The sequence below is a fragment of the Suricata suricatta genome, chromosome X (genome assembly GCF_006229205.1).
Source record: "Suricata suricatta isolate VVHF042 chromosome X, meerkat_22Aug2017_6uvM2_HiC, whole genome shotgun sequence".
Lineage (NCBI taxonomy): Eukaryota > Metazoa > Chordata > Mammalia > Carnivora > Herpestidae > Suricata > Suricata suricatta.
The window spans coordinates 65,884,498-65,896,437 of NC_043717.1; positions in this window are offsets into that span (position 1 = coordinate 65,884,498).

The following is an 11,940-nucleotide window of genomic DNA, read 5'->3' on the forward strand; positions in this document are numbered from 1 at the left end:
ATTAATTTTTGACAAAGCAGGAAAGAGTATCCAATGGAGAAAAGACTGCCTCTTTAGCAGGTGGTGCTGGGAAAATTGGACAGCAACATGTAGAAGAATGAAACTAGACCACTTTCTTACACCGTACACAAAAATAAGATCAAAAGGGATATTTGTTTTTTGAATTAAAGAAAGCAACTAATATTATTTCTGATTAGTAATAAGGAACACAAATTGCTATAGTTACCTGTAGAATTGCTATCTATAGCTTGACAGAATTTGTATATGGCCAAAATTAGTTATGCTTAAGAGTTAAAAAGAATACAAAATGACCTAGTAAATGAATGTGAAGATAAAATTTTGTCATGGATTAGAAAGAACAAGACAAACCTGAGCCTTAATTAGGTAGGCCCAAGATAGTGTTCATACAGGGGATAGAGTGCTGTGAAATACATAACATCATGTCATTCTATAACCTGAGAGCAACTAAAAGCTTAATCCCAATAAAATCCTATGTGGAAAGGTGTTTCTAATGTCACCAGGATAAAATAACTTAAAAGATAATTTATCTGTGCCTGTGTCAATAACAAGGAGAGATAGCTAACCATTAGGATCATAGAGAAGTAAATAAGAGGAGGCTCAAGGCCTATGGACTCCCAAGTTAGATAGCTATAGGGTAAAAATGGTATGGCAAGATAGTTATAAAATAGCACTAAAAATGAAATAGTCACAAACATTTTAATAGCATTTTCCTATTTATAAAGACTTTCACATTCATTATCTCATTGTACATTCAATAGAATTCTGTAAGGCTGACACAGAAACTAGAAATATATAATGACTTCCCCAAGATTCTACTTTTAAGGTCTCTGAATCCATGCCTCATACCCTTTTCACTATTATAACATTACTTCTAATAAATAAGCATAAATTTCTGTGGTTAATCCTTCAAGGTGAAAGAAATCAAGAAGCTTAGAGAGCAGAGCTATGGAATAAGGAAACTGTAGGTTGAGCCAATGCTGTATGTCCCAAACTGAGCAGAAAACCTTTCAGAGAAATTCTGTGACCAGAGTTTAAAGAGGTGACTATACCAGGAAAGGGTGGTTTGGGATATGGGATAGATGCTTTGAATATACATCCTCCCCTTGTTTATCCAATAACAAAGTGTTAAATATTTAATTGAGCATAGGTCAATCCCCTGAAATATTCTTTTCCCACTATTTATTGTAGTCATGTATGGCATATGACTAAGTTCTAACCATGGGTGTTAAACAAAAGTAATGTGTAAGACTTCTGGGTTATGGCATTTCGCTCTCTCCTCATTCATTCTGGCTAAAATGTGAATATGAGGCTGTAGCTGAATAGCCATGTAAGATATAAGCTGGAACTTCAATAGTGACAATGGCAGATTTAGAAGACAGAAGGAACCTGGGTTCCTGAATACCATGTAGGCAATACCAACTCTTCAGTAATCACCCTCAGACTGTTATGTGAGAAATAAACTTTATTTTTTTTTCAAATCACTGTTACTTTGACCTTTATTGCAGAAGGAAACTATATATTATTTTTTCAGATCTTTTTTAAAAATTTATTTAGGGGTACCTGGGTGGCTCAGTTGGTTAAGCATCTAGCTTTGGCTCAGGTCATGATCTCACAATTTGTGGGTTCGAGGCCCGTGTCAGGCTCTGTGCTGACAGCTAGCTCAGAGCCTGGAGCCTGCTTCGGACTCTGTATCTCCCTCTCTTTCTGACCCTCCCCTGCTCGCATTGCTTCTGTCTGTCTCTCAAAAATAAATAAAAAACATTAAAACTTTTAAATATTAAAAAAATAAAAAATCTTTATTTAAATCCATGTTAGTTAATATACTTAATGATTGTTTCAAGAGTAGAATATAGTGATTTCTCAGGTACATATAACACCCAGTGCTCATCCAACAAGCGGCTCATCCACAAATGGCCCATCACCCATTTACTCTGTCCTCCTACCCAACACCCCTGCAGCAACCTTCAGTTTGTTCTCTGTATTTAAGACTCTTTTATGGTTTGGCTCCCTCTCTCTACTTATCTTATTTTTCCTTCTCTTTCCTCATGTCCATCTGTTTCGTTTCTTAAATTACACACAAGTGAAATCATATAATATTTATCTTTCTCTACCTGACTTATTTAACCTAGCATAATAAGCTATGTTCCAGTTCCATCCATGTTGTTGCAAATTCCAAGATTTCATTTTTTCTTGAATGCCGAGTAAAAGATCATTGTGTGTGGTTTATGTATGCCATTTCTTCTTTATACATTTATCAGTCAATTGAAACATGGGCTCTTTACATACATTGGGCATTGTTGATAGTGCTGCTGTAAAAATTGGGGTGCATGTGCTCCTTCGAATCAGCACGCCTATACCCTTTAGATAAATACCTAGTACAGCAATTTCTGAGTCATAAATCAGTTCTATTTTTAATTTTATGAGGAATCTCCATACTATTTTCCCGAATGGCTGCACCAGTTTTCATTCCCATCAACAGTCCAAAAGAGTTCCTCCTCCACATCCTCACCATCATTTGATGTTGCCTAAGTTATTAATTTTATTTTTAATTGTATTATTTTTCTATTTATTTTATTATAGTTTGTTGTCAAGGTGATTTCCATATAAAACTCAGTGCTCATCCCAACAACTGCCCTCCACCATGCCCATCACCTATTTTCCCCTCTCCCCACCTCCCCATGAATCCTCAGTTTGCTCCCAGTTTTTTTTTAATTTTTATCATTTATTTTTGAAAGGAAGAGAGAGACAGATTTTGAGCAGGGCAGGGGCAGAGAGAGAGAGAAAACACAGAATTAGAAGCAGGCTCCAGGCTCTGAGCTGTCAGGACAGATCCCAATGAGGGGCTTGAACCTACAAACTGTGAGAACATGACCTGAGCCAAAGTCAGACGCTCAATCGACTGAGCCACCCAGGCGCACCTGCTCTCAGTTTTTAAGAGTCTCTTATGGTTTTTTTTCCTCCTTCTCCTTAACTATTTTCCCCTTCTCATCCCCGATGGTCTTATGAAGGGACACCAGCATCTATAGTCTCCTGATTTGTTTATTTTAGCCACTCTGAGTGGTGTGAGGTGGTATCTGACTGTGGTTTTTATTTGTATTTCCCTGATAACTGATGTTGAACATCGTTACATGTGGCTGTTGGCCATCTGGATTCCTCTTTGGAGAAGTGTCTGTTCATGCCTTCTGCCCATTTCTTCACTGGATTATTTGTTTTTTGGGTGTGGAGTTTGGTGAGGTCCTTATAGATTTTGGATACTAGTCCTTTATCCAATATGTCTTTTGCAACTATCTTTTCCCATTCCATAGGTTGCCTGTTAGTTTTGTTAAGTGTTTCCTTTGACGTGGCAAAACTTTTTATCTTGATGAGGTCTGAAGAGTACATTTTGATTTTTGATTCCTTTGCCATTGGAGATGGGTCAAGTAAGAAATTGCTGGGGCTGAGGTCCAGGAAGTTCTATCCTGCTTTCCCCTCTAGGGATTTGATGGTTTCTTGTCTCACATTCACATCCTTAATCCATTTTGAGTTTATTTTTGTGTATGGTGTAAGAAAGTGGTCTAGTTTCATTCTTTTGCATGTTGCTGTCCAATTCTCTGAGCACCGTCTGTTAAAGAGGCTGTTTTTTTTCCCTTAGATACTTTTTCCTGCTTTGTCAAAGATTGATTGGACATATATTTGTGGGTCCAATTCTGAGTTCTCTATTCTATTCCATTGGTCTATGTGTCTCATTTTGTTCCAATACCTTAATGTCTTGATGTTTACAGTTTTGTAGTAGAGGCTAAAGTCAGGGATTGTGATGCCTTCCCTTTTGGTTTTCTTCTTCAATATTACTTTGGCTCTTCGGGGTCTTTTGTGGTTTCATACAAATTTTAGGATAGTTTGTTCAGGCTTTGAGAAGAATGCTGGTGCCATTTTCATTGGGATTGCTCTGAATGTGAAGATTTCTTTGGGTAGTATTGACATTTTAACAATATTTATTCTTCCAATCCATGAACGTGGAAGGTTTTTCTATTTTTTTTGTATCTTCTTCAATTTCCTTCATAAGTTTTCCGTAGTTTTCATCATGCAGATGTTTTACGTCTTTGGTTAGGTTTATTCCTAGGTATTTTATGGTTTTCTGAGCAATTGTGAATGGGATCAGTTTCTTGATTTCTCTTTCTGTTGCTTCATTATTGGTGTATAAAAATGCAACTGATTTCTCTACATTGATTTTGTACCCTGTGACTTGACTCAATTCATGGATCAGTTCTAGCTGACTTTCAGTGGAGTTGGTCAGGTTTTACATGTAAACCATCATGTCATCTGTAAAAAGTGAAAGTTTCACTTCATCTTTGCCCGCTCTGATTTTTTTTTTTTTTGTAATTTCCTTATGTTGTCTGATTGCGGATGCTAGGACTTCCAGTACTATGTTAAACAAAAGTGGTGAGAGTGGACATCCCTGTCGTATTCCTGATCTTAGGGGGAAAGCTCCCAGTTTTTCCCCATTGAGTGTAATATTAGCTGTGGTCTTTCCATAAATGGTTTTTATGATGCTTACATAAGTTCCTTCTATCCCATCTTTCTTGGGGATTTTTACTAGGAAAGGGTACTATATGTTGTCAAATTCTTTTACTGCATCTATCAACAGGATCAAACGTTTTTTTATCCTTCCTTTTGTGAATGTCATGTATCTCATTGATTGATTCATGAAAATTGACCCAGCCCTGCAACCCAAAAATGAATCCGACTTGATGATGATGGATAATTCTTTTTATATGCTGTTGAATTCGATTTGCTAGCATCTTGCTGAGGATTTTTTCATCTGTATTCATCAGGAATATTGCCCTGTAGTTCTCTTTTTTGGATAGGTCTCTGGTTTGTGAATCAAAGTGATGGTGGCTTCCTAGAATGAGTCTGGAAGTCTTCCTTCCATTTCTTTCTTTTTTCATTTTTTGGAAATGGCTTAAGTAGAAGGGGTATTAACACTGATTTAAATGTCTGGTAGAATTCCCCAGGGAAACCTTCCGGTCCAGGGCTCTTTTTTGTTGGGACATTTTTGATAACCAATTCAATTTCTTCACTGGTTATGGATCTGTTCATATTTTCTATCTCTTCCCATTTGGGTTTTGGTAGTGTGTGTATGTGTATTTTGTAATTTGTCCATTTCTTCTAGGTTGTCCAGTTTGTGGGCATAAAATTTTTCATAGTATTCCCTGATATTTGATTGTTTTGCTGAAGGATTGGCAGTAATAAATCCATTTTCGTTCATGATTTTCTTTTTCTCTTTGGGTGTTCTCTCTTTTCTTGAGTAGTAGCCTGGCTAGATGTTTATCAATTTTGTTTATTTTTTCAAAATACCAATTCTTGGTTTCATTGATCTGTTCAACTGTTTTTGGGGGTTCTATGTTGTTTGTTTGTGCCTGGATCCTTATTATTTCTCTTCTTCTGCTAGGTTTTGTGTATTCTTGGTGCTCTGCTTCTAGTAACTTTAGGTGTCCTATTAGATTTTTTATTTGCACTTTTTCCTAGTTTCTTCGGATAGGCCTGGATTGCAATGTGTTTTCTTCGTAGGACTGCCTCTGCTGCATCCCAAAGAGATTGAGTTGTTGTATTTTCATTTTACTTTGTTTCCATATATTTTTAATTCCTTCTGTCATTGCTTGGTTAACTGATTCGTTCATTCATAGGGTGTTCTTTAACCTCCATATTTTTGGAGGTTTTCGAGACTTTTAAGGATAGTCTATATTCTAACATTAGAAATTTTACCTGAAATTAAGGCAAATTTTGTCACATAGGGAAAGCAATTTACCTTTTTCTGCAATATAGGGAATATAAATAAGTAGGTTTTACACTAGAATGAAGAGTAAGTTAGCAGAGTGATATAATGGCAAGTTTGAATGAGAAGAGGGGAGAATCAGTAGCTGATCTAATAGGAAAATTGACTCAATAGCAAAAGAAAGCTACATTTAGGCAAGTGTCTCAAAGGCTATGTGGAACCGCATGCAGTCTCATGGTAAAATCAGTGACAATAAGTGTGTCAGATTTCTTTACAAAATCTTTCTGTGCAGTTTAGATAATTAGCTTCCAGGGATAATATGAAAGCTTTATTTCATGTGTCAAATTCTATTGGAATATAGAGATTTCATGAGTTCTGTCAAGAATAATCTTGAGTTTACACCTACATGTAGAAGTGGGAAATAGTGGCAGTTATGTATGTGGGATTTTCTAGTTAGAGGTTATATGGACAGCAACATAGTGAAGGAGAAAGTGAATGAGATTGAGATTAGGAAATAACACTTTTTTTTAAATAGTTTCTTTATTTTGACACAGAGAGAAAGAGCACGATAGAGGAGGAGCAAAGAGAGAAAGAGAGAGAATCCCAAGAAGTCTCTGCACTATGAGTGCAGAGCCTAAAAAAGCTCGATCTCATGAACTACAAGATCATGACCTGAGTTGAAATCAAGGATGTGACACTTAACCAACTGAGCCACCCAGGAACTCTGGTAAATAACAATTTTTTTAGTTTAGTTTTAATTAATTAATTTATTTATTTTTAAATACTTTATTGTCAAATTGTTTTCCATATAACACCCAGTGCTCTTCCCCACAAGTGCCCTCCTCCATCACCACCACCTCTATCCACACCCACCTTCCCCTTCAACCCTCAGTTCGTTGTCAGTAAGCGAAATAACAATTTTTTTTAAGTTATTATTCAATAAGTTCTCCTGAGTATGGTGTATACAATTTCCAGAACTTCTCTGCTGCTGAATTGAGTTGAAAAGCTAGAAGAATATAAATTAATGTGATCCAAAAGATATTTATATAACTAAAGGTAGAGGCAATAAGCAGATTTGGAAGATGAAGCAGTAAGCATAGGAAAAGGGATTGTGAACTTTGCGTGGCTCTTCTTAACCTTCAGTGCTTAAATTCTGGATTATAGGTAACTTGCCTGAAGTTTTCATGAGAGAATAATTTATTTTTTTAAGTTTATTTATTTTTGAAAGAAAGAGAGAAAGGGAAAGTGAATGCAATGGGAAAAAGGCAGAGTGAGAAGGAGAGAGAGAAGCAGGCTTCATGCTGTCAGCATAGAGCCCCATTAGGAACTTGAGTTCATGAACTCTGAGATCATGACCTGAACCAAAATCACAGCCAGATGCTTAATCAACTGAGCCACCCAGGTACCCCATGCAAAATAATTTCTAAATAAAGGTCTTTGTGAAACAATTTACCTCACCCAACTTTCTTTTTTCCCATGGGGCAAATTTAAAAGATCAGTATGTCGACTGTAGTAGTGGATCAGTCCCTGAATTTTATGTTTCCAATTTTTTAAGTGGTATTTAACTTGTAATTTTTTAGACTTCCAAAAATACTTACCATTTCCTTTTATAAAATGTACCAACAGCACTCTTTCAAAATACCCTCATATACTTCTCTCATCATTTTACTTATCTGTAATTTTATTTTATTCTAGATGAATATGCTCTGCTTTAAAAAATAAAGTGAAAATTATTTTAATTTTTTAATTCAGGTTTAATTCATATACAAACATTATATTAGTTTCAGGTGCATAACATGATGATTTGATATTTGTATGTATTGCAAAATGGTTACCACAATAAGACTAGTTTATGCAGAGGTATGCAGAGTTATGCAGAATTAAAGAATTTTTTTTCTTGAGATGAAAACTTTTAAGATGCACTCTTAGCAATTTTCAAATATGCAATACAGTATTATTAGCTACAGTTGCCATGTTGTACATTACATTCACATGACTTAATTTATAACTAGAGGTTTTTGCCTTTTGACTCCCTTCATGCATTTCATCTACTCCCTCTACCAACACCAATTTGTTCTCTGTATCTATGAGCTTACTTTTTCTTTTTTCAAGATTCCACATATAGGTGAAATCATATAATATTTGTCTTTCTCTGTATGACTTATTTCACTTAGCATAATGCCTTCAAGATCTATCCATGTTGTTGCTAATGGCAAGATTATATTCTTTTTCTATGATAGAAATATATATATGTGTGTGTGTGTATAATATGTGATATACATAATATATATTATATATGAGATTCATGTAAATGTAGAGACAGACAGATAGATAGATACATACATAAGACATTTCCCACATTTACTTTATCTATGTATTTGTCAGTGGAATCTCATGGTATTTCTGTATGTTAGCTACTATAAATAATGCTGCAAGGAACACTGTAGTGCATATAACTTTTCAAGTTAGCATTTTCATTTTCATTGGTTAAATTCCCATTAGTGGAATTGCTGGATCCTATGATAGTTTTATTTTCAATTTTTTTAATAAAAGCTCCCCAACTCCACACCCAAAAAGTGAATAATCCAGCGAAGAAATGGGCAGAAGAGATAAACAGACACTTCTCCAAAGGACATACAGATGGCCCACAGGCACAATGCTCAGCATCACTCATCATCAGCGAAATACAAATGTAAACCACACTGAGATACCACCTCATGCCAGTCAGAGTGGCTAAAATGAACAAATCAAGACAATAAAGATGCTGTCGAGGATGTGGAGAAACAGGCACATTCCTACACTGTTGGTGGGAATGCAAACTGGTGCAGCCGCTCTGGAAAATAGTGTGGAGGTTCCTCAAAAAACTATCGATAGAACTCCCCTATGACCCATCAATAGCACTGCTAGGGATTTATCCAAGGGATACAGAAGTGCTGACACATAGGGGCACATGTACCCCAATGTTCATAGCAGCACTTTCAACAATAGCCAAATCATGGAAAGAGCCTAAATGTTCATCATCTGATAAATGGATCAAGAAGATGTGGTATATATATACAATGGAGTATTACGTGGCAATGAGAAAGAATGAAATCTGGCCATTTGTAGCAACGTGGATGGATCTCGAGGGTTTCATGCTAAGCGAAATAAGTCAGGCAGAGAAGGACATATACCACATGTTTGCACTCATAAGTCTAACAGGAGAACAGGAGAACCCTAATGGAGGATCAGAGGATGGGGAAGTGGGAAAGAGAGTTGAGGAGAGACAGGGACGCAAAACCTTAGAGACTACTGAATACTGAGAACAAACCGGGAGTTGAAGGGGGAAGGGGAGGGGGAAGGGAGATGGTGGTAATGGAGGAGGGCACTTGTGGGGAAGAGCACTGGGTATTATATGGAAACAAATTTGACAATAAACTATTAAAAAATTAAAAAACAACAAGAAAAGTTTATTGTCAAGTTGATTTCCATATAACACCCAGTGATTTCCCAACGAGTGCCCTACTCCATGACCATCAACTCCTCTCCCCTTTCCCCCTCCACTTTAAGCCCTCAGTTTGTTTTCAGTATTCAAGTGGCTGTCATGATTTGCCTTCCTTTCTCTCCCTCTTTTCCCTCCATTCCTCTCCTAAAGGACCTCTGTTAAGTTTCTCCTGTTAGAACTATGAGTGAAAACATATGGTATATGTCCTTCTCTTCATGCCTTTTATCACTTAGAACACCACCCTGGAGGTCCACCCACGTTGCTGTGAATGGCCAGATTTCATTCTTTCTCATTGCCATGTAGTATTCCATTATATAGATAAACTACATCTTCTTGATCCATCTATCACTTGATGGACATTTAGGCTCTTTCCATGATTTGCCTATTGTTGAAAGTGCTGCTATTAACATTGGGGAACATATGCCCCTATGCATTAGCACTCCCATATCCCTTGGGTAAATTCTTAGAAATGCTATTGCTGGGTCATTTTTTTGAGGAACCTTCACACTGATTTCCAGAGTGGCTGTGCTAGTTTACATTCCCACCAACAGTGTAGGATGATGCCCCTATCTTCATATACTTGCCAGCATCTATAGCCTCCTGATTTGTTCATTTTAGGCCACTCTGACTGGCGTGAGGTGGTATCTCAGTGTTGTAGTGATTTCTGTTTCTCTGATAGTGAGTGATGTTGAACATTTTTTCATGTGTCTATTGACCACGTTGATATCCACTCTGGAGAAATGTCTCTTTATGTCTTCTGCCCATTTCTTCACTGGGTTATTTGTTTTTCGGGTGTGGAGTTTGGTGAGTTCCTTATAAATTTTGGATACTAGCCCTTTATCTGATATGTCATTTACAACTATCTTTTCCCATTCTGTCTGTCGGCTATTAGTTGTATTGTTTCCATTGCTATGCAGAAGCTTTTTATCCTGATGAAGTCCAATAGTTCATTTTTGCTCTTGATTCCCTTGTCTTTGGGGATATGTCAAGTAAGAAATTGCTGAGGCTGAGGTCAAGGAGGTTGTGTCCTGCTTTCTTCTCTAGGGTTTTCATGAATTTTTGTCTCACATTCAGGTCCTTTATCCATTTTGAGTTGATTTTTGTGTATGTTGTAAGAAAGGGTGTAGTTTCACTCTTCTGCATGTTGCTGTCCAGATCTCCCAGCACCATCTGTTAAAGGGGCTCTTTTTTCCATTGGATACTTTATCTTCCATTGTCAAAGTTTAATTGGTCATACATTTGTGAGTCCATTTCTGGATTCTCTATTCTATTCCATTGGTCTATGTGTCTGATTTTGTGCCAATACCACACTGTCTTGATGATGACAGCTTTGTAGTAGAAGCTAAAGTCGGGGACTGTGATGCCTTCCATTTTGGCTTTCTTATTCAATATTACTTTGGCTCTTCGGGGTCTTTTGTGGCTTCATAAAAATTTTAGGATAGTTTTTTCTAGCTTTGAGAAGAATGCTGGTGCATTTTTTGATTAAGATTTTATTGAATGTGTAGATTGCTTTGGGTAATAAAGACATTTTAGCAATATTTATTCTTCCGGTCCATGAGCATGGATGGTTTTCCCTTTTCTTTGTGTCTTCTTCAATTTCCTTCATAAGTTTTCTATCGTTTTCATAATACAGATCTTTTACATCTTTGGTTAGGTTATTTTAAGTACTTTATGGTTTTGTGAAATTTTAAACGGAATTAGTTTCTTGATTTCTCTTTCTGTTGCTTCATCATTGGTGTATAAAAATGCACCCAATTTCTGTATGTTGATTTTGTACCCTGCGACTTTGCTGAAATCATGAGTTAGTTCTAGTAAATTTCTGGTGAAGTCTGTTGGGTTTTCCATGTAGAGTATCATATCATCTGTGAAAAGTGAATGTTTGAGTTCATCTTTGCTAGTTCTGATGCCTTTTATTTGCTATTGTTGTCTGATTCCTGATCCTAGGACTTCAAGAACTGTTTTAAAAAAGTGGTGACAGGGGACATCCTGTCGTTTTCCTGATATTAAAGGAAAAGCTCTAAGTTTTTCCCTCTTGAGGGTAATATCAGCTGTGTTCTTTTCATAAGTAGCTTTTATGATGTTTAGGTTAGTTCCTTTTAACCCGACTTTCTCGAGGGTCTTTATGAAGAAAGAATGCTGTATTTTTTCAAATGCTTTTTCTGCATCTTTTGACAGATCATATGATTTTTATCCTTAATTTTGTGAATGTGATGAGTCACACTGATTTATTTGCGAATATATAACCAGATATGCAATGCAAGAATGAATATATTTTGATCATGGTGGATAACTTTTTTAAAAAATGTTGTTGAATTATATTTGCCAGTATCTTGTTGAGGATTTTTGCATCCACATTCATCAAGGATATTGGTCTGTAGTTCCCTTTTTTTTGTTGGGTCTCTGTCTTGTTTGGGAATCATAGTGACGTGGGCTTGTAGAAAGAGTCCAGAAGATTTCCCTCCATTTCTATTTTCTGGAATAGCTTGAGAAGAATGGTATTATCTCATTTAAATGTCTGGTAAAATCCCTCAGGGATGCCATTTGGCCCAGGACTCTTATTTGTTGGGAGATTTTTGATAACTCCTTCAATTTCCTCACCTGTTATGGGTCTGTTCAGATATTTTATCTCTTCCCATTTGGGTTTTAGTAGTGCGTGTGTGTATAGGAATTTGTCCATTTCTTC